The sequence below is a fragment of the Phodopus roborovskii genome, unplaced genomic scaffold (genome assembly GCF_943737965.1).
Source record: "Phodopus roborovskii unplaced genomic scaffold, PHOROB, whole genome shotgun sequence".
NCBI lineage: Eukaryota > Metazoa > Chordata > Mammalia > Rodentia > Cricetidae > Phodopus > Phodopus roborovskii.
Window position 1 is genome coordinate 19,372,045 of NW_026126416.1, and position 24,657 is coordinate 19,396,701.

At 38.8% G+C, this 24,657-nt stretch overlaps 1 protein-coding gene across 2 annotated transcripts in view; it reads right to left on the minus strand.

Annotated features, from left to right (window-relative positions):
• Plcb1 (phospholipase C beta 1) overlaps positions 1–24,657 on the minus strand; it is a 648,366-nt gene that overhangs the window by 621,710 nt on the left and 1,999 nt on the right. The gene's annotated exons all lie outside the window — the stretch shown is intronic.

The following is a 24,657-nucleotide window of genomic DNA, read 5'->3' on the forward strand; positions in this document are numbered from 1 at the left end:
TATTTCATATAATTAAGGTTAATTAAAATCCATGCTTGAGGATAATATTTTAAATTACATTTGCTCCATTAAATGATTTTTAATTGTACCAAAGAGAATAAGCATAGCATTTGGGCATTGCTGTTTCCAAGGTAACAGTAAATAAGGCCATCTTTCACATACTTGGAAAAGTACATACAAAATTGTTGCAGATTTAAACTCCATACACTAATCTAAAACATTATAAGCAAATAGTGCTCTGAATTAGTGTACAATTGTAAGAAGCTAGGTTGCATACATTGTGTATAACAGTGAACACTGTTGAAATAAGTTCTATTCTCCCAGCAATATTCAACATGATTTACTTCTTACACACATACATGTGTACATGTTTGTGCACACATGTGCACACACACAAATATGGACTTCATGTATTTTTAAAATTTAAGTAAAACTATATCAATATCATGTCGACCCAAGGTTTTGTAGATGGGTTGGTATTTATGTTTCTCTTTTGGTAGCATACAGAACACCTTCATGTACCAAACATGCTAGTATATAGGATGAAGGTTCTATGTAGGCATCAGCTTAATTTATCTGTATTCAACGAGTTGTGAATGCTTTCAGCAATGTGCCTTGCCATCAGTTTGTGGAGATCTGTTTTGGCAACAGCCTAAATTGTTTAGGGATTAGCATGAGACCTCTTTGGCCAAAAACTCAATTAGATGTAACTCAATCTTGGTACAGGAAGTTTCATTTGGTAACAATAGATGGCCAGCTGGGGCTCTGTCTCCCCATTATTTGACAACTTTAATTAAATCATTTTTATATATGCATGTATTTTAGAAAGCCTCTACTGTATTAAGTTTCCATACTACCCCTCATGTGGTCCTTAATTTTAGCCGTCTCTCCCTCTAATTCCTTTCTTCTCTCTCCCCACCTTCTGTTTCCCTCCCCATTTGGTCATCCCATTCCAGCTCCTCCCCCACATCCATCCATAGTTTTCTAATTTATTTCCTTTTCCTAATGAGAGCAGTCTGTCCCCTCCAGACTTACTCTAGACCTAATCTCAGTGGTCCTATGTATTATAGGTTGGTTACCATTGATTTAAAAGGTTATATCCATATATAAGCAAATAATATGTTTCTTTTTCTGGGTTCTAGGATACCCAACTCAGCATGAATTTTTTTCTAATTCAATCCATTTATCTTGGAATTTCATGGTTTCATTTTTTTTCAAATAATGTTATTTATTCTTCATACATATCCAATCCATGTGATTTCTTTGTTTTTTATTTATTTTTTTTATTTTACATGTCGATCCCAGTTCCCTCTCACTTTCCTCCCTCCCTCTTATCCTCTCTGTCCCCTCACATGCACCCTGACCACCCTCCCCTCCAATCACCCCACCCCAATTCCACATGTAGGGCTATGCCATCCAGGTGGGATCAGGTAAATCTGTCAAGTCATTTGAAATAGGGACTAGGACATCTCTCCTGTCTCTAGGTTAAGGCAATATCCCTCCATGGGGGATGTGTCTACAAGGTCCTTTTGTGCACCAGGAATACATCCTGGTTCCACGATCTGAGGTCCCAGACTGGTCAGTCCTTCTGGCTGAGACCCATATTCAGGGGGGCCTGAGTCAGTCCCATGCTGGATTCCCAGCTATCAGTCTGGGGTCCCGTTAGCTCCTCCTTGTTCAGGTCAGCTGTCTCTATGTGTTTCTGCAACCTGGTCTTGTCCTCTCCCTCTGCATCTGGATTCTAGTTCAACTCAGTTTTTAGTTATGGGTGTTTGCTTCTGTTTCCAACAGGTACTAGATGAGGGCTCCATGGTGGATAAGTTAGTTGTTGATCTCACTATCCGGAAAGGGCATTTATGGTAGCCTTTCCATGGTTGCTCAAATTGGTAGTTAGCGGCAGTCTTGTAGGTCTCTAGACCTTTCTTTAGGTTCAGTTTTCTCTTCAAACCAGTAATGGTTCCCTCTTCTATGCTCTCTCTCTCTCTCTCTCTCTCTCTCTCTCTCTCTCTCTCTCTCTCTCTCTCTGTCTCTCTGTCTGTCTGTCTGTCTGTCTTCTGTCTTCTATTCCTACCCTGACTCAATCTTCCTAGTCACAAATGCTTTCCTCTCCTCCCCTTCTCTTTCTCCTACTTTTCTCCCCATTCACTGCCCCCCCACTTCCCATGTGCTCTGGGGGACTTGTCCCTTTCCCCTTCTGTGAGGGGGACTTTATATGAATCTCTTGGAATACATCTTGTATCCTAGTTCCTCTGAACTGACAGAAATTATGTCTCAACTGGGTTTAACAGACATCTATAGAATATGGTTTCATTTTTAACAGCTGAGTAATACTCCACCATATAGATGTACCACATTTTCTTTATTCATATTTTGAGTTACATCTAGGTTGTTTCCAAATTCTGGATGCTATAAATAGAACAGCAATGAACATGGTTGGTCAAGTGCCTTTGTGATAGAATGAAGGGTCATTTTGATATATGTCCAAGAGTGTCACAGCTGGTTCTTGAGGTAGATTGATTCCTATCTCCCTGAGGAACTTCCCCACTAATTCCCATAGAGGCTTTACAACTTTGCAGTCCTGCCAGGAATAGATGAGTGCTGCCCTTACTCCCCATCTTCACCAGAATGAACTGTCACTGGTTTTATTTATCTAACCAATTCTGATGGTTGTATGATGGCATCTCAGAACAACAGTGTCCTTTGCCATGCAGAAGTTTTTCAGTTTCATGAGGTCCCCTTAGTGCCTGTGCTAACAGTGTTCTGTTCAGGAAGTTGTCTCCTGTGCCAATGAATTCAAGGATATTCCCCACTTTCTCATCTGTCAGTTTCAGTATATCTAGTTTATGTTAAAGTCTGATGCATTTGGAGTGCAAGGTGATAAGTATGGATCTATTTGTATTCTTCTATGTGCAGCCATCCAGTTTGACCAACACCATTTGTTGAAGATGCAATCTTATTTCCAGTATGTATTTCTTCCTTCTTTACCAAAAATCAGATGTCCATGGGTGTGTGGATGTATTCCTGGGGCTTCAATTCTATTCTATTATTTGATGTGTCTGTTTTTGTGCCAATACCATGTTTTTAATTACTATATCTTTGTAATACAACTTGAAATTGGGGATGGTGATACCTTTGGCAGTTTGTTTGTTCTAATTTAGGATTGTTTTAGGTATCTGGATTTGTATGTGTGTTTCCATATGAAGTTGATAATTATTCTTTGAATATCTGTGCTGTGTTGTATTAGAATTTTGATGAAGAATGCACTGAATCTGTAGATTGCTTTTGAAAGGATGGCCATTTCTACTATATTAATCCTAACCACACATTTTTCATCTTCTGATACTTTCTTCAATGTCTTAAAAGTTCTTATCATACAAATCTTTTACTTGCTTAGTTAGAATTACCCCCCCAAGATATTTCATGTTATTTGAGGCTATAAGAAAGGAGTTGTTTTCTTGATTTCTACCTTAGTTCATTTGCTATTTGCATACAAGAGGATAACTGTTTTCTTCTGAGTTAATTTTTTTGTTCAGATACTTTGCTGAAAGTGTTTATCAGCTACAAGAGTTTCTTATCGAAATTTTTGGGATCATATATATATACACACACACACACACATACACCACCTGCAAATAAAGATACTCTTTGACTTCTTCCATTTCAACCTATATCCCCTTGATCTCCTTCAGTTATCTTATTATTGTAGGTAAATCTTCAAGTACTATATTGAACAGATATGTTCCAGATTTTAGTGGAATTGCTTTGAATTTCTCTCCATGTTGGTTGTGGGTTTGTTGTAAACTGTCAATATTATCTTGAGATATATCCCTTGTATCCCTAATCTCTTCAGAATTTTTATCATGAAGGAGTGATAGATTTTTGTCAAAGGTGTTTTCTGCATTTAATCATCATATGGTTTGTTCCTTTCAATTTGTTTATATGATAGAATATATGTTGATTTTCATATGATGAACCATTCCTGCATCTTTGGGATGAAGCCCACTTGATCATGGTGGATATTTTTTTTTATGTGTTCTTGGATTAAGTTTGTAAGTATTTTATTGTGAATTTTTGCATCAATGTTCCTAAGGGAAATTTATCTGTAATTCACTTTTTTGTTGGGCCTTTATTAGGTTTGGGTATCAGGATAACTGTGGACTCATAAAACATATTGAGCAATGTTCCTTCTGTTTCCATTTTGTGAAATAATTTGAGGAGTATTGGCATTAACTCTTCTTTGAAAGTCTAATAGAATTCTATGCTAAAAGCATCTGCTCTTGGGTTTTTGTCTTTTTTTTTTTTTAATTATTGTTGTTACTGCTGAAATTTTTTAAATTACTGCTTCTATTTCACTAGAGGTTATAGGTTTGTTTAAATTGCTTATATTATCTTGATTTAACTTTGGTAAATGATATATATAAAGATAATTATACATTTTCTTTTATGTTTTCCAATTTGGTGGGATATAGGTTTTAAAAGTATGTCCTTATGATACTCTGGATTTTCTTAGTGTATGTTGTGTGTCTTCCTTGTCATATCTAATTTTGCTAATTTGAATATTCTCTCTGCCTTTTAGTTAATTTGGATAAGATTTTGTCAATCTTACTGATTTTTCTCAAAAAAAAAGAAAACAAAAACAAAAAACAAAAACCAAAAGTTCAACAGTTCTTTGTTTCATTGATTCTCTGTATTGTTTTTATTGTTTCAATTTTATTTATTTTAGACCTCAGTTTGATTATTTCTTGTCATCTACTCCATTTGGAATTAATCGCAATTTATTCTTTTTGTTCTGGAACTTTCAGGTATGGTGTTCAGTTACTAATATGAGATATCTTCCATTTTTCTATGTAGTAGCAGTTAGTGCTATGAACTTGTCTCTTAGAGTCACTTTCATTATGCGCCATAAGTTTAGGTATATTGTGTATGTATTTTCATTCAATTCTAGGAAGTCATTAATTATTTTCTTTTATTTTTTTCTTTGACCCATTTTTCAATGAGTAATAAGACTCAGTTTTTGTGAATCTGTAAGCATTCTATTGATATTGACATCTGCAGGGTGTTATTTCAAATCCCTTGAACCTATTGAGAATCGCTTCATGTCCAAGTCTGTGGTCATTTCTGGAGAAAGTTCCATGAGCTGCTAAGAAGAAGAGATATTCTTTTGTTTTAGAGTGAAAGGTTCTATAAATGTCTATTAAGTTCATTTGGTTTTTAACATCAGTTAACTCCAGCATTTCTCTGTTTAGTTTGTGTCTGGATGACCTGTCTATTGGCAAGAGTGTTACTGAAACCTCCCACTGTGAGTGTACAAGGGTCATTATGTAATTTAAGTTATAGCAGTGTTTTTCTTATGAACTTGGATGCCTTTGAGTTTGTTCCACAGATACTAAAAATTGTAATGCCCCAATAGTTGATTTTTCCTTTGATGAGTATGTGGTATCCTTCCCTATCTCTTCTGATTAGTTTTTGTATGAAGTCATTTTGAAAAATTTTAAAATGGCTACCACAGCTTGTTTCTCAGGTTCTTTTGCTTAGAATATATTTTTCTACCCGTTTACCCTAGGATAATGTCTACCCTTGATGTTAAAGTATGTTTCTGGAATGCTTCAGAAAGATATATCCTTTTTCCTCACCTATTCTGCTAGTCTCTGTCTTTGGTAGAATTGAGACGTGGTGTTGAGAGATATCACCGAGCAGTTTGTTGAGTCCTGTTTTTGCTTTTAATTTTGTTTATTATTATGTTTTGGTGTTCTGGTGATGTGTGTGTGTGTGTGTGTGTGTGTGTGTGTGTGTGTGTGTGTGTGTGCGCGCGCGCACTTCCCCTCTTTTGAATTGCTGGCCTGGGATTGCTATGTGTAGTTAACTTCTGTAGGTTGGACTTTTCCTTCTAGTGCAGTCTGTAGGGTTAGGTTTGTAGACAGATATTTCTTAAATTTTGTTTTATCATGGAATATCGTATTTTCTTCATCAATGGTGATTGAAAGCTTTGCTAGGTATAGCAGTCTGGTCTAACATCTGTGGTCTCTTAGAGTCTGTAGAATATCTGTACAGGCCTCTGGCTTTCAAAGTCTCCATTGGAAGGCACAGTGTTATTCTAATAGGTCTGCCTTTTTATGTTACTTGGTCTTTCTGCCTTGCAGCTTTTAATAGTCTCTCTTTGCTTTGTATGTTTAGTGATTTGATTATTAAGTGTCAAGGGGGCTTTCTTTTATGGTCCAGTCTATTTGATGCTTTGTATGCTTAAGTTGGAGAAATTTTCTTCTATGATTTTATTGAAAATATTTTCTGTGCCTTTGTCTTGTTTTTTTTCTCCTTCCTTTATTCCCAGATTTATTATTTTCATGGTACAATACCTTTCCTTGGATGTTGCAAGATTTTTTTTAATTTAACATTTTCTTTGACCAAGATAACTATTTCCTCTCTAATGTCTCCAATGCCTGAGATTCTCCCTTCCATTTCTTATATTCTGTTGGTGAGGCTGACCTCTGAAGTTCCTGTTCTAGTTTCTGAATTTTTCCTTTCCACATTTCTCTCAATTTGGGTTTTGTTTATTGACTCTATTTCCACTGTTTTATTCACTTCCTTCCATTGTTTGTGTTTTCATAGATTTCTTTTTTGAATATTTTTTTATTCTTTAATATCTTTTACCATAATATAAAGGCTATTTTAGGGTACTTCTCTTGTGCTTCAGGTATGTTGCAGTAGCCAGGGCATGCTATGTTAAGGTTGCAGGGCTCTAGTGGTGACATACTGTTCTGGCTCTTATTGATTGTGTTTCTATGCTGGTGTCTAGGCATCTAGGTTTGGGAAGATTATAATTCTAGGTGCTGACACCTGTTCTACTCCTTGTTGGTGAGTGTTCTTAAGAGAGTGTGGTGGCTTTGTGGTGCCTGGTCGAAAATTCTTCTGGGATCTTGATAAGTGTGGCCACTGGGGGTTCCAGGTAAAATGTGTTTCTAGGTACCTAAGAGGGGGGATAGGGAAGACCCACAGAAGGGAGGGAGGAAAGCAGGGTGTTCCACCAGGATTTGCTTAATCCCCTGAGAACAGAAGCAGAAAGTGAGGAGGAGTCCTAGCAGGTGGTCTGCTTCAGAGTTGGGATAAGAATGGGGGATTGAACTTGGAAGAATGGGAAGGGTGAAGTAAAGATTTGCAGTTGCCTCCTGCTTCCATGGCTGGAGTGGCCTATGGGCTCTCAGGAAAAGCTGGAGTTGGGGGCTGCAATAAAGCAATGAGTTGGGAGGGCGAAGTTAGGAAGGGGAGATTTGCATAATCAACTGGAGATGGGGACAGAGGGCAAGGGTAGCCTCAGCAGGTGGTCTGTTGAAGAGCTAGGGATGTGGAGAAGAGGAATAGGTAAAGATCTGGAGTTAGACTATCTACAACCCTGGCTGAAGTCCACATTTTTCCCCAGCATTTTCATATATATCCTAACTGCAGCAAATCCTAACCTCTACATAACCTAAAGACCAAAATTTACAGAGAACACACAGAGAGAGCTTTGGAAGTTTGTGCTGCTTGCTCAGGATAGGCAAAGTAGCAGTGGTAGATTTTCATTTCCCTGTAAGTTTAATTTTAAGATTGCAGCACTGTAGGTTGCCCACTTGATTTCTAATGCCTCCCTATCCCCTTTCTCAGTTCCTCACTATGCAGGGATAGAAAGGCAGGGGTAGTGATGATATGCATCTGTGAAAGTTGCAAAGATCAAAGTGGATGGTTTTAGTAAGGCACTTTCACAAATACATGCATGCCACTTAACAGTGTTTGCTACCAATAATGGCATTATTTAAAAATAATTGTTGGCCTAGCACATGAAATGAAAGCATCTGCTGCTCAAGCCCAGGAAACAGAATGTGACCCCGAGAATTCATTCATCCTCAGAACCTGTGTGTAAAAGTCTGGGTGCCTATGATGAGGCTTAAGACAGAGATAGAACTGTTCAGAAGCTCACAGGCCAGCTACCCTGGAGTCCTAGTCAAGAGAAACATTGAGTTTCAACAGTATCAAAAGCTGAGAACCAACTCCTAAATGTTGTTCTCTGACTTCCACTTGTGGCAAAGAAATGTAAGCATAGCACACACAAAAAATAATAATAAATAAAAATATACTAAAGGATTAAATGTAGGATTATGTCGACATGCATATAATTCAGCAAAACCATTGTAACTTAAAATTTATTACTGCTACTAAGTTGAGCGGCATTACATTTACAGTGTCATGCCACCACCATACACTGGAAGAACCACTTCATCTTCCCAAACTAAAATGCTACAACCATTGGATACTACATGCTATTCCCCCCTTCTACAGCCCTGGAAACTATCATTCTACTTCCTATCTAGAGAAATTTGATTACTCGACGTGATGCTTATAAATGGAGGCATACACTGGCATCCTTTTCTGCCTAGCTTATTTCACTTAGCCAAATGTCCTCCATGTTCATTCATGGTATAGCAATGTCCAATCTTTTTTAAGGCTCTATATTATAGCTGCACCATGTTTTATTATCTATTCATCCTTCAATGAACCTCTGAGTTACTTGTTTTGGTAACTGTGAATAATGCTGCTGTGGACCAAGAAGCATGGTCATCTCTTTGAGACTTTACTTTCAATTATTTTCAGTAGATACCCAGAAGTAGCACTGCTGGCTCATGTGGTAGATCCATCCTTAATATTTTGAGGCAATCACCATTCTGTCTTATTCTGATATTCTTTATGTATTTTTTTACAAAAGTAAAAACAAATGTATTTGCTTTATGTATACAGGTGTTTTGTCTTCATGTGTGTCTGTGAACCACTTGTATGTCTGTTGTTCACAGAGGTCAGAAAACAGTGTTGGATTTTCTATAGCTGGTGTTGCCCACAGTTGTGAGCAGGCATGGAGGTGCTGGGAATCAAACTGGAAAAGTATCCAGTGCTCTCAACCACTGAGCCACTTCCCCAGCCCCTTTCCATACATTCATAACATACAGCTTTTAAAAAAGTATCTTTTAAAAGAATTGCACTGGAGCACAGAACTTCAGAAGGAGTCAAAAAATTTTAAATCACTTAAAATTTAAATATCAAAAAGAAGACATTTGGAAATAAAATTTGTTCTTAAAATGTAGTATTAATTCAAAATTGGTTTAGGCTTCTGTGAGATTACCTGCATGACAGTTCACAGAAACATTTGCAGACATGTTCCATCACTTGCTCTTCTCAAGATGAACCAAACAAAAGCCCTGGTGAGCTGCAAAAAGCACATTCTAACTTGCAGAGCAATTGGTATTAACCTGCAGGTGTGGTTTGTCATTTTCAGGTCACCTCCTCTCCTTTTTCAGAGCAAAGGACAAGATTCCAATAAAAAAAATCTTGGTGACAATTCACTGCAAGAATCTTAAAAATCAAATGTTAAAAGATCATGGTCTATCACATTTAGATGCTGACTCTCTTGTCTTAGGACTCTTAGTTTTGTTCACATCCCGCCGATTCTAATTTATTTGTTCTTCTTCCTTACCCCACATGTGGGTACAGATCCTCAGTAAACATTGTCTCAGCTTCATGCCCACTTGCTCCATAATTACCTCAAACATTACAGGACCAACTGGAATTCAGCACTCAAGGCATGATCTGACTCAGAAATCCACAAAGCTTCATTTTCAATTCCATTTGCTACATAGCTGCAAAAATCTGTGGTTTTCCCCATATCCAAGAAGTCACGAACCAAAGATGCTACATATTAACTGTCAGAATAAGTGCCTGGGGATAATGTCTGAAATACATGGTCATCCTTTCACTCCCAAAGATATGACTCTTAGATCAGTTGACTACTCTAGAACTGAGCCAACCCTCAGAAGGTTTGTTTGCTGCTGATTTCTGTTCTACTTTGCTTTCTATGGCTATGATAAACACCATGACTAAAGCAACTTGGGGAGGAAAGAGTTTATTTAGTTTACAGGTCACCATCCATCACTGAGGGAATCCAAAACAGGAACTCAAGGCAGGAACTTGGCAGTAGGAACTGAAGTAGAACACATGGAGGATATTGCTTATTGGCTTTCTTTTCATGACTTATTCAACTTGCTTTGCTATATAACCCAAGATAACTGCCACAACCCAATACGACCTGTCTAAGAATGGCACCACTCACAATGGGCTATGCTTTTCCACAACAGTCATTAATTTTAAAAAAAAAATGCCCCCACAGTTCTGCCTATATTCCAATAAATGGAAGTGTTTTCTCAATCAAGGTTCCCTCTTTCTGGGTGACTCTAGCATCTATCCAGTAGATGAAAAACATAACCAGCACAGTTTTTGTTGTTGTTGTTGTTGTTGTTATTATTATTCATTCTCCATCAATATCAATATAACATGTGTATTTCATAAAATGACAGTTTTGAAATTTTCAGGTATACCAGATGTACTAAGCTATTAAAATGGATTGCTTGGCCCTTTCTACAGAGTCACTAATAAGTGACTTTTTTACTATGTGTAGGATGTAATCTGGAAATCCACACTTCTATAAATTCACAGAGATGGTGATGCAGCTGGTCTAGAGTCCATACTTCAAAAATCACAGTGGTGGTGACACTTTGAGACAGGAAGACAATGACACCCTAGGGTGGCATTCCTCAGGCACTGCCCACTATTTAGGAGAGCTCTCTCCTTGAACTCACAAAGCAGATCATGCTAGGTGGCTAGTGAGTCTGCCTGTATCTGTAGCATATATATGTGTATGCCCCACATGAGACATAACAAGTCTCATGTGACTCACCGTATATTTCTGTCAGCTACTACAGCTACATACTCTGATACCATGAAAACTTGTGTTTTGTTTTGTTTTGTTTTGTTTTGTTTGCATCTGACCATCGTACCTAGAGATTATTTTGTGTTTAAGTACTGAAAAATAAATGCACTTATTTCTTCATGTTTTTGTCTTCAACATCCAAATAGAGTAATTACATTGCTATCTAAAAATTACTTTTTAACCAGTCTAAGGTAGGCTACAAGTTGACCTGTGTCCCCTCCACTGTAATATTCTTGAAGGCATCAAAACATGAACTTACTTAGAGATAGAGTCTTTAAAGATCTAAATATCTGACAAAGTTAAGATGTCTTCAGGGTGAGTGTTAATCCAAGATTATGAGTAGATTTACAAGAGGAGGAAGCCAGGGAACATACACAAACTGAAGGAGACAGAGGGAGGAAATAGCTACCTGTAAGCCAATAAGAAAGGCCAGGAACAAACCCTTCCCTCAATCTCTTAGAAGAAAATAAGCTTGCAAAACTTCTGTGCATCCAATCTCCAAAAGCAGTAGGGAAGTTTCTATTGAAATCTGTGCTCCTTTCACAAATGGATATGAAAGTCACCCTAAGCCTCATGACTAACTTCAACCCCCAGTCTACTGACTCCACAGTTCATTCCTCAGCACATGTCTGAGGTGTGTTGGCCAAGGTTGACCACAATTCTGGCTTCACAGCAATTTTCATGCTACTGCAAGAGAACATGTGTGAGTAGACACATGCAATTCTAAAGGCATCAATACTGTAAAAATCAACACAGGGGGGAAAAAAACTAAAATGGTCCATGGATATTGCACAATATTTATATTAGGAATATCATAGGGAGAAATAGGATGATGTTGTACACTGGTGTGAAAAAAGCTATGCCAAAGAAGGTGATCTCTGAGTCAGAATACCAAACATGATCAATACAACTCTGACTATGAAATAAGAACATAGTACATTTAACCTAGGGTGCTATATCTGCTGCTTTTCTCCTTGCTGTAACTAAACACTCAACAAGAAGCAACATAAAGAAAAAGGATTATTTGGGATTAGGTAAAAAACAATTTATCACAGTGGAAAGGTGGTTGTCAGAGAATATGGTACTCACATGCTCACATCTCAGAGAATCAAGAACCAGAGACAGATATTGCAGTTGGAAGCACAGCAGCTTTTAACCCTCCAGGCCCATAGTACTTCCTCTAGTGAAGACCCTTTCCTAAGTTTTTGTGACCTCCATCGTTAGCACCACCAGTTGAGTACAGAGTGTTCAAACACATAAGCTTGTAGGGGATGTCTGACATCAAACTGTAACAGATGTGAAAGTAGAATGCTGAATCAGCATATCTGAAGCAGAATTTCCACAAAAATCATTATTGATGGTTGTTATTCTCCAGGGCTAACAAAAGACTGGAATTTCTTCAAATAAAGGAAAGCAGAGAGCTAGGAATCTTCAGAATAGAAAAGGGAACCAGTGAAGAAAGTTCAATTAAGAAACTTACTTTTTACTGAGAGGTATAAAAATTCCTTTTGACAGAACCCATAGGAAAAGCAAAAACATCATTCTTCAAATGCCAGACAGCGTGCATCAGACACTGAACTTGGGAACAAAAGAAAAGGCTAGACCCCCTGTGATCCACCTGAATGCTCATTATGTCGAATGTTCATCAGGTTGGAAAACTGACTCATTTCAATATGGCTCTGGTTGGTATCAAGTAACCATCCTCTTTGACTTTAATTTACAATGATTTATGACCAATGTTGTTAAGTATCTTTTTATATTCTTACAAACTAGCATGCTTGTGGTAGGCAGGGACACAGCAGGGGGAAAGAAGCAGGAGAGGGGCCTGATACATTTGAAATTGGTTAAGAATATTTTAATCAGTGGTTCTCTTCTGAGGGCAGTTTTGTAACTCAGAAACAATTTTGGACATCACAACTCTGGCATCTTTTGGGTAAAAGTCAGATATGCTACTACACATCTTATAATACAAGCAGGCCAGAACCTCACAATAAAATATTCCCTGGACTCAAATGTCAGTAATGCATACACTAGAACAATATGTTTAATGCCTTCTTATTGACTTTATGTGTAAAACCTTCACAGACCAAAGCATTACACAGGCAGGCTCTTGCTACCACATATTATCTGAGCCACCATCACCCCTCCAATTGCAAGTCCAGCCTCTGTCCATAAAAGTGCTGTGCTCCTTGAGGTCCTTGTAAAGTTCCCACATCATCTTTCATGGGTGAAACACTGTCTGTCATGTTAAGTCCTATGTAACACTCAGGTCTTCTCATTAATAGAATGTCTCAAAATAAATTATTCTTCTTATAAATACATGTACCTTTTTTTCTGTAACAACTCAATTAGAATAAAATGATACCTTTGTTTGACAAGTATCTCTCTCCTGCACTTGCATATAAATTCCATGAGGACAAGAACAAAAGCATTAATCATCATAAATTCATAACACTGTGAATACCTTTTAAAATGTATCAATATATTTTAAAGCATGAATATCAATTGTGTGAAAAGATTTTTAAAAGATGCTAGGTAGACTCCAAACAATAGCATTTGAAGGTGGGACCTGCAATTGTCAGAAGCCATGAGAAGAAAAATTTCAAAGCAGTGATTAAAAATTTCAAACCAATGATGAAGGCAAAACAAGGCTTTCGCTGAGAAAGAGTGAATAGAAAGTAAGAGATGGTGAATAGAGGTTACATCCTCGAGGCTGGGGATGCAACTTAGTTGGTAGACTGCTTGCTTAGCAAGCCTGGCACAACCTCAAATGAGTGTGGTGCTATGGAATGCTACTCCTAGATCTCACAAGTTAGAAGCAAAAGGATCAGAAGTTGTAGGGCAAATTACGCTATATAGAAAATGTGAACACATTAGATATGGGAGATTGAGGAAGAGAAAAGAGAGTGAGAGAGTGAGATATTACATCATCATTGTGGGAGGGTGAAGAAAGCGAAGGAGGAAAGAGAACTGGGAACATTGCAACAGTTTTACTCCACTTTGGATAGTCAATATCACCTAAAAGCCCACATGTTAAAAATCCCCACTCCCAGAGTCCCTGCCTGCCTGATCTCTGACCTGCACTTCTGGTCCTCTGCAGGAGCTCCGGGCCCCTGCCAGAGATCTGCCTATTCCAGAAGGACCATGCTGAATCACTGCTTCCAGGATCTTTGACCCCAATGGGCCTCTGATGAAGAGAGCTTGAACCACCCAGAGCTAGACATCTAACTTCTGACCCACCTAAGCCCACTGGGGGAGTGACAGAAAGAGAGAGAGAGACCCCACCTGTACCCACTGGAAGAAGCAATGTAAGAAAACACCTAACAATAGAAAGACAAGCATGACACCACCTGAATCTAGGGACACTACACTAACTAGACCTGAACACCCCAAAGCAGATGAAGTGGAAGAGAATGACTTAAAAAATATCTTATAAAAATGATATAGGCCCTCAAAGATGATATGAGAAAATCCCTTAAAGAAATGGAATAAAAAAACAAACGAAAAATTGGAATAAACAGAGGAAAGACCACACCAAAAAATGCAAGAAATGAACAAATCTCTTAAAGAAAGTAAGGAAAGCAAAAACCAAACAACCAAACAAACAAAAAATCAAGCAGGTGAAGGAAACAGTTCAAGACATGAAAACTGAAATACAGACAATAAAGAAAACACAATCTGAAGGAATGCTGAAAATAGAAAAACTGGGCAAATGATAGGGAACTACAGACGCAAGCATAATCAACAGAATACAAAAGATGGAAGAGAGAATCTCAGGCACTGAAGATAAACTAGAGGAAATAGATTCATCGACCAAAGAAAATCTTAAGTCCAACAAATCCTTAACACAAAACATTCATGAAATCTGGGACACTGTGAAAAGGCAAAACCTAAAAATAATAGGCACAGAAGTAGGCAAAGAAGCCCAGCTCAAAAGTACAGAAAATATATTCAACAAAATCATTGAAGAAAACTTTCCAATCTGAAGAAGTACATGCCCATGAACGTACAAGAAGCATACCATACACCAAATAGACTGGGCCAAAGAAAAAAGACCCCTTGACACATAATAATCAAAATATCTAACATACAGAATAAAGAAAGAATATTAAGAGCAGCAAAGGAAAAAGGCCAGGTAACATATAAAGGCAGACCTATCAATTACACCTGACTTTTCCATGGAAACTCTCAAGGTCAGAAGGTCTTGCATAGATATTCTATAAGTACAAGGAGCCCACAGATGCCAGCCCAGGCTACTATACACAGCAAAACTCTCAATCACTATAGATGGATAAAATAAGATATTTAATGACAAAGCTAGATTTTAACAATACGTATCTACAAATCCAGCCCTACAGAAAGTTCTGGAAGGAAAACTCCAACCCAAGGAAGTTAACTAAATTCACAAAGACATAGGCAACAGATAATCCCACTTCACCAGAACCGAAGGGTAAAGCAGGGTAAAGATATTCACAATACCAACAACAACAACAAATATAAAACAAACAAGCATTAACAATCACTGGTCCTTACTTTCCCTCAACATTAATGGTCTTAACTCACCTATAAAAAGACACAGGCTAGCAGAATGGATACGAAGACAGAATCCATCCTTCTGCTGCATACAAGAAACACATCTAAGCTTCAAAGACTGACATTACCTCAGGGTAAAGGGTTGGAAAAAGATCTTCCAATCAAATGAAAGCAAGCAGGTGTGGCTATCCTAATCTACCAAGTTAGGCTTCAAACCAAAATCAATCTTAAGAGACAAAGAAGGTCATTTTGTATTCATCACAGGAGAAATCCATCAGCACGAAGTCTCAATTCTGAACATCTATGCCCCAAATTCAAAGGCACCCACATTCATAAAAGAAACACTACTAAAACTCAAAGGTCCTACATTGCATAGAGGGATGATCTCCAAAATATACAAAGAACTCAAGAAACTAGTCAACAAAACACCAAATAACCCTATTTTAAAAAGGGGTACAGAACTGAATAGAGAATTCTCAATAGAGGAAATCAAAAAGGCTGAAAGTCACTTAAGAAAGTGCTCAACATCCTTAGCTATCAGAGAAACGCAAATCAAAACAACTCTGAGATACCATCTTACTCCTGCCAGAATGGCTAAAATTAGAAATACCAATGACAACTTATGCTGGATGTGGGGAAAGGGGAACACTCCTCCACTGCTGGTGGGAGTGCAAACTTGTACAGCCATTTTGAAAATCAGTATGGCGGTTCCTGAGGAAAATGGCAATCAGTATGATGGTTCCTCAGGAAAATGGGAATCCAGATGCACAGAGGGAAGACAAGACCAGGCCTCAGAAACATATACAGACAGCTGACCTGAACAAGGAGGAGCTAATGGGCCCCCAGACTGATAGCTGGGAATCCAGCATTGGACTGACTCAGACCCCCTGAACATGGGTCTCAGTTAGAAGGCCTGAGCAGTCTAAGGAACCTCAGACAGTGGGACCAGGATGTATCCCTGGTGCACAAAAGGTCTTTGTGGGCACACTCCCCATGGAGGGATATTCCCTTAACCTAGAGGCAGGAGGGAAGGCCTAGTCCCAACTCCAAATGATTTGACAGATTTAGATGACCCCTCCTGGAAGGCATCACCCTTCATGTGGAGTGGGGGGTGGTTAGGGGGTATGGGAGGGTAGGAGAGAGGGAAAGAGGGAGGGAGGGATGGTGAGGAAACTGGAATGAATATGTAAAATAAAAATAAAAAATAAAAATATCCCCACTCCCCAGAGTTGATGGAGTCTTCAGAAAGTAGGGACCTATTGCAAGGTGTCCAAAACTGTGGGACCTACCCCCCCTCCTGGTAAAGATAAGATCCATTTTTCTCTGCCACATTGTCCTATGACACCTGAACTGCCTTGTCCAAAGAAAAGGATGAACCTATCATATACTGAAACCTATAAAAGTATGAGGACAATAATTTCTTCTTATAAATTAGTTATCACAGATATTTGGTATCATAATGGCAAGTTGACTAATACAAGCATATCGCTAGTACGTTTTTAAAAGAGATTCAACTGAAGAGAAACAGATATTGTCAAAAGACAGGTAGGGTAAAGATAATAACAAAACCCAGACTCTGAGATGCCTAGGGAAGGAGCCGGGCTATTAATGAAGAAGGTGGAGGTAATTCTAGGGGCAAGAGCTTAGACAAAGGAGGGAGCAGACCCGGGTCCACACTGAAGTAGGAGTAGGAGCAAATTTAGTTGTTTGATGACTTTATTGCTTCTGAACAGAATAACTAATGCAACTGGAAATTTTATTTTAAATTATTTTCCTCATTTTAGCAATGAAGTTCATGTAACTTTCTCCCTGTGAAACATTCTCATGGCAGAATGTTTTCAGACAAATCAATATTTTATGTCCTTGTAATTCCCCACATTTAGGAATTCCTTGAAGGGTGGTTTTCATTGATTTAAGAGATGAGCATCTCAAAGAAAGAAAGGGAGGAAGGAAGGAAGGAAGGAAAGAAGGAAGGAAGGAACTGTGTTTATATTCATAACACAAGCTAGATAAGAGAAGGGAAAGGCAGAAGGACATTGAGTTCAAGTCCAGTATCAGCTACACAGTGAGTTTCAATGCAAGCCTGAACTTCAGCCAAAGACAGCAGGACTTTTTCTGGCAGAATTTAATGTGACAGACAGGGATTCTGAACACAGAGGAATGAACACAAGTAAGTAAACACTTGAGAGAATCACTGGAAAGGCCAAAGCAGCAAGCTGCAAATCAGTCTCCACTCTAACACCTTCCAAAGGCAAGAAAGACCAAAGAGACCCAACACACCAAATTAGTTAACGACAAAAGGAGAAGTTACTATGATAATAAGAATGGCCTCTAAGGGGCATGATGAACTTTTACCCAATGTTCCAGCTGTTCAGCATCTCCTAGAACTGCAGAAACAATGTAGGAAGCTGGCCTATTTCACACCTTTGCTCTCCAAGTTTCACTCATATCTGTCAATTTAACATGCAGCCAGAATCTTAGCCCCAAGGCATTCTGGCACATGTAATTTACATGCACAGACATTTTGTTTCAGAAAGTCCTACCCAGAGTGTATGGGGATGGATGCAAAGACTCAACCACATTCAACAGCACAAATATACTGTTTACTTCAATAACTTTTCTTCAATCAACTTGACCACTTGCTGACTTGTTCTGTGGACTTACTGCTCTGTTTTCAGCTCATATAGTCTTGCCTATTGCATGAACCAAACTTAACTTTATGACATTCATTTTGTAGTCTAAAAAGATTTATTTTTTTTAAATAGCAAAATTGTTTCTTTCAGTCCTCCAGGTCCCCCATTGTTTTCCAGTAATACACCCATATACCCCATATCCAGTCCAGGTGACAATGTCTTTTTTTTTTTTTTTTGCTCACTAATCCCTTTTCCTCTGAACTTGCTCATAAAACTTTGATGCAATAAAATGAAACAAAACACTGTGAACTAAAAAAAAAAAAATCCCTGGAAATGGAAAACAGATGTAGGATGTTTTTAATTCTCTTTTAATAACAACTACCTATTGTTCTCATTTTTTATGAGTCTATTTCCCAGTTTAGTTTCTTGCATGCATTTAGTCAATATCAATTAATATGTATACTAAAACACTTGTAAAAATACAAATGTTTTCAAACTAACACGTGAAAAGAAAAAAAAATGAAATATGACACCTTCTAAGAAATCAGTGGGGACTGGGGAAAACTGAGGAGCCAACATTCTCTCTCTCTCTCTCTCTCTCTCTCTCTCTCTCTCTCTCTCTCAAGAACTGACTGTTTCCTTAGGATACTATAAGTCAAATGATTTCAGCAATGTGTCTCCTCCGGGTCCTTTGCTTCAGAGATGTAGGCCATCAGGCTCTAATCAGGGACTCATATGTGATGGGAGATATCATTCTGTAACTATGTTTCTCATATTGGTTAATGAATAAAGCCCTGTTGGCCAATAGGAAAGAAAGATAGGTGGGACTAGGAGACAAGGAGGATTTCAGAAAGAGTAGGGAAGAGATTCAAGATGGAGGACGGAGAGAGCAGAATGTCAGCCCCTCTCTCCGGTAAGATGAGGTCTCATGAAAATATTTAGATTAATAGAAATGGGTTAATATTTAAGACAGAGCTAGCCAACAAGAAATGCTAGTAACAGGCCAACAGAAATATATCAAATACAGAATCTCTTTGTGTTATTTATGGCTGGTGCTCGGTGGGTCCAGACCGGCAGGGAAAAACAACTCATAACACATATGTTGTAAATCAGCAGTGCATATGAAATTTGTGATATGACCTGAAATGCAAGAACATAATGCTAGCTCAGGTAATAGGAAAACTAATGTTTTTAGCTAGCAAGGGTTTGTATGTAAGTGGAGACACATAGTGTCAGTCAACAGCTAGTAATCATCCCATTCCATTTCTGCTGCAACTTACCACTCACTCGCGGTTATGAGACACTTTTGAAGAAACATTTAACTACAGGTCCCCAGGTTTGCCGTGAGAAAGCAAACTGTTCCTGTACAACTGGAAACAATTTATTGATAAGCTACTTTCAAGAAAAATATTCAAGATATTCTAATAGCCAGCAAAAATTAAGCTAATGCATTGAGAGAGGCAATGTCTACATCAGGAGTTATGAAAGGGGAATGGAATGCAGTTACTGCAATTCCATTGGTACATGGGGGCACCAGTGAATATTTCCCTTTAAAACAGTTAATGTTTATTATGGGAATTCTTCCTCAACTTTTCTGTGTTATAATAAAAAATGGAATACAAAATAAAAACAAAATGAAGGCTGGGTACAACCAACTGATACAGTGTCCGAGTAGTATATATAGAGGTCGCCGGATTCAACCTCCAGCACAGAAGCAGAAAAGAAGGGAGGAAAAAAGGAAGGAAGAAAAATTCATCCTGACAGGAGCCCTCTATGAACCTGCTGTGCTGTGCCAGTAACTGCCTGTGCACATTAGTCTCCCTGCTAAATTCCTAGAGCTGCCTTTCTTTCTGTGGGGCACTCTCCACACCTGCTACACTTTCCAAACTCAGCCTCAGGCAGATAAGGACCTAGTCAGTGCTCATCTACTCTAAGGACCAGCTACTATTGGAGAGAAGGTCAATTTCAATAACAATAAAAATGCTGTGGGCTGGAGAGGTTTGGTTTAGTTTCCATTCAAAATAAAAATAGCTGTCACTGATTAAAAACAGGTGTAACCATCTATGAAGTTACCAGTCATAAAAAGAAAAAAACTACCCAGAGGGTATCGACAGTGTTAAGAATGGATTCTGTGCTTTTCAGGCTTGCCAGTGATGATGTCCCTAGAGAGTATGTTAGTGACAAATGATGTCTCTGTGAACACATCAGGACACATGACTTCTTTTTTCTTTCCTTACATGCATGATACAAACCATGTTGCAAACCTCAGCTCACCATCATCTCACCTAGAGAAAAGTATATTCTTGTATGTATTTAGACTATAGTCATTAGTGGTTATCAACAGAAAATTAGAATTTCTCCATAGCTAAGAAATGACATATGAAGATATTTGTAAAATTTGTGTTCATTTCACATGTTTCGTTGTGTGCCTGAGCATGTTATGGGCATCATATGCATGAAGAAGCCTGTGGAAGTCAGAAGAGAGTGTCTGAGCCCCTGGAACTGAGTTACAAACAATCGTTAACCACATGGATGCTAGAAACTGAACCCAGGTACTCTGCAAAAGAAGCTAGTGCTCTTAACTGCTGATCCATAACCCCAGCCCCTGTGGGAAGGTTTAAGTGGCTCTATAAAGAGGGCTTTATGCCTTCCAGTCAAAACTCCACCTCTGTGGCTGACCCAACTTTGATCCACCTGCTGTCAACTCAGCTGCTTCGTCCATTGCTCATAACCTTTCCAATGAGAATCTGCTGACTTCCCATGTCATGACACCCTCCACTCGGCTCCCGCCATTAATCGTGTCAGCATTATTTTGTCACCATTATAGAAATCAGAACTAACTCTACAGAATACTGAAGTTCTAGCTAAGCTTCTGTTTAGGAGGCTGCCTTAGCTGTAGAGTAGTTTTTGTTTTCCTGTTTGGATTTTTACTTAGGGAGGTGTGTGTGTGTGTGTGTGTGTGTGTGTGTGTGTGTGTGTGTGTGTGTGTAAGTAATACAGGAGGATATAACTTGTTTCAAAACCTGGGAGCATAAATATATATCTAGACCCCCTAAGCTTCCTCAGCCATTCCCAACAACTCAGCTGAGCACTCTTGGCTTCTGAATGGTAGGTTGCGCTTACAAAAATAGAATATACCACGTGAAAGTATTCGTGTGTGCATGTGTGTGTTCCTGTGCACATAAATGTGGTGTATCTGTATGCATGCAGAAATAAAACTTCTAGAGGAGTTGTAGACTGACTTGCTTATAGAGAATGGATCCTGCTTTGAATTATATAGACTCATTTTCTCTGGAACATCTGAAAAAATTTTAAAGTATAAAAATAGATATTTGTCTTCCTTAAATTGCCAAATACAAAACTGAAACACATATTAAATGGAATGCAAGGAAGATCTGGAAATTACACCTGTATAAATAAGTGAGCTTAGTGAATACCTTCCTAAAATCAGTATCTCCTTTATATTTCTATTTGTATAGTTTGGTTCCTTTTTAAACCTCCTTTTTATTGGAGGTTTGCCACACATGATAGAAAGAAATACATATGAAGCTCAGTAGCTCTTCTGCGAGATATATATATATATATATATATATATATATATATATATATATATATATGACATGTCATAGTAAAGAAACATGAGATAAACTAAATAACTTGCCCAAAATGTGATAAGAATTTGGGCAGCAAGGGTGAAAAAAAGAAATGAAAAGAAAAAGCCCTCTTCTGGGCTGGTGGCACAAGCCTTTAATCTCAGCACTTGGGAGATAGAAACATAGAGGCCAGCAGATCTCTGTGAGTTCGAAGACAGCCTGATCTAAAAAGAAGAGTTCTAGGACAGCCGTGGCTGTTACAGAGAAATCCTGTCTTGAAAAAAAACAAATAAGGAGGAGGAAGAGAAGGAGAAAGGAGGAAAGGGGGCAGGGAGGGAGGTAGGGAGGAAGAAAAACTTCCCAGAATCAGAAGATAAAGAAATAAGGTCCCAGGTTTGAAAAACAGGAGGCTAGGGAAGGAGCCTTTACACAGTTATGGGGTCATTCCTATCCTATCTCATGTTCAAGTGTTGAGTAGCAGTTTCCACAGAAATTGAAACATTTCATCCTGCAGGGAAGCTTCTTAAGCCACAAGATAAACAACTCAAAACAGCCTCAGGAAGGAAGTTCCTGAAACTGACCAAATTCAGTGGGCCTCTTCCTCTCTAGAAAGCTGCTCTCAGAAAAGCCTCACTGCAAAGAAGACCCAGAAACCAGCTGAGCTGCCTGGAAGAGCTCTAGTGTAACTGGACCATTTGGAAAGGACACTCTCCAACATGTTGAGCAACCTGCAGGCTGTGCGCTGTGCTTCAGGTTCACCCATGCTGAGGTGGGCTTTGGTGAATGCAACTATCTGTCAGTCATTTCTGTTTGTGCAAGTAACCTTTTCACTCCCATTCCTGTAAGTAACTCCAATGAGATATATTGTTCACCAAATTGGACTCTAGTGGCACCTGTATTTTGGTCTGTCATGGGCTTCCTATCTGGGGTGAGTACATATGTGTGTCATGTCGTCCTAGGAAAAATTTTGCTCCACAACACCAATGCAGACAGAAGTCAAAACTCAAAAGAAAAAAGGGTCAAATTCATAATAATTAACTGAGATGAAGAAAAGTAAATTACCGACCATGTCTACCTCACCTTGGCTCTCCTGTAACATCCACAGCACAAAGACTTGATCATCTCTTACCTTTAATCTGGTCATATGCAAATACAGAATAAAAGGCAGTAGTTTATTTACTGCTGTTAGTAAACAAGAGGCCACAATAAGTCAGCTCTTTCTCCTTTCACCAAGTTCAGGAACACAGGGTCAGCTTTGCCATTACATTATGCACACAGTGACTAGTTTTAAAACATTTCAAGATTCCAAACCTTTCCTCCCTTCTAAGGACTCCCAGATCTTCTATAATAAGGCAGCAAGTACTGCAGAGTATCTGCAGACCCTACCCAGCCCTTGCTCTTAGCCATTTGATACCTATTGACATCTGTTAGTGCCTTTGTCCATGACAATCATTCTTAGAACATCCACAACCTCACCAGGATGTTAGTAAAGAGCCATCAAGGTGTGTATGGCATAGCACTGTCTAGGCGACACCTCCCGTTCCATATGGTGGCCAGCAAAATAGGGTTAGTGATTATGATGTACAGCACTTCACCATCTTAAATAGCCCTAACACATTTCCAATTCTTAGTATGCACTGTGCTGTCTAGTAGGAGAGTAAAAATCTATGGGCGTTCCCCACACTCCCTTTTTACAACAGGATTCTACTATTTTCACAGCAAAGCAGGCATACCAAGGGCCTCTAAATTGTTTGAAGCATTTAATTTTCTTCTAGACAAGGAAATGTGATGTTCCCTTGGGGTAGAAACAGGGAATGTTTCACCCAAGACCTTGTCAAAAGTTAAAGGAGAAACTTCCATAGCTCATCAACACAGAATCAAACCAGAGACCTTCTCAAACCTGGGGGAAGTGGGGATAAAGGGAGGGAGGCAGAAGGAGGGAGGGAGGGAATATAGAATTATTCACTCATTACTATCAACAGTTCAAAAAAATGTAAAAATATGAGTTATTCACTCCAATCTGAGTATTGACAATGTTTCAGTCAATAACCCCCTCTGGGGTTATTTATCTAATAAAACTGCCACTACAGTGCTCCTAATTCCTAGATGACAAATTTCTCAAAATGTAAGCATAGAGATAAAATTAAATTCACAAATCAGGGAATATGTATGTAGGCTAAGAAGTCACAGTGACAGTCCATTCACAGACCTTCCCCCTGATCATATACAGCATAGTTTCTCAGACCACTAGCAGCAAATGCCACTATTACCTACCAACCTGTGAGAAAAAAGCACTCTCAAGCCCTTCCCCAGAGCTGATGAGACAAGGAATAGACCCAGCAATCCCAGCACTACCAGACCTTCTAGAATCTTCTGATGGGAAAAGTGGGAAGAGTGTTGATCACAGAGGCTTTCCCCAAACGATTACACCAAATGCATAGGAAACCTAGCACTACCAGTTTTGCATGAAAGACAACAAAGGTTCAATGTGTTTATTGGTGGAAAGTCACAGTGCTGACAGATGAGAGAACCCAGACCCCAGATTCAAGATTTGGTTTTCTTTGTCTTGAAAGTAAAACTTCACATAAATGCATTAGAAACAGCCAACCAGACCAAACTGGCTTGGTTCTAAAAGGGGAAATACAACCTAGGAAGACTAGAGAGGGAGGTGCTCGGGGTCTACAAATGATACTAAGAGAGTCTGGATGCCTCCTACTGCACAGATCATAGGGAAGAAGAGAGTGAGAGTCCCTGCAGGGCACTTCTCTGAAGTCCAGTTAACTCATCCTCTGGGTGCAGTCTGTTTTCTCTTTAAGAAGACTCTAACTCTCTGAAGTGCCTGCCACTTTCCCACAAGCCTTCCCAGAAACTCACCACTGCAGAGATGGGAGGAGGCTTCCCACCTCTCCCTTCTCCTAGGACTGACTAGTTGCTTCTCCATTACTCCCAGGGCACCATTCAATCTCTCTCAGTGGTGTTTTGATGATTTTTGTCTCTTCTATTTAGTATACCCAGTCTATAACAGAAGAGCATTTACCTACTTTCTCCATCTTCCCAAAATGTAGTTAGATAGGCACTGATAAATGAGCATGAAATATTTGTTATATAAACA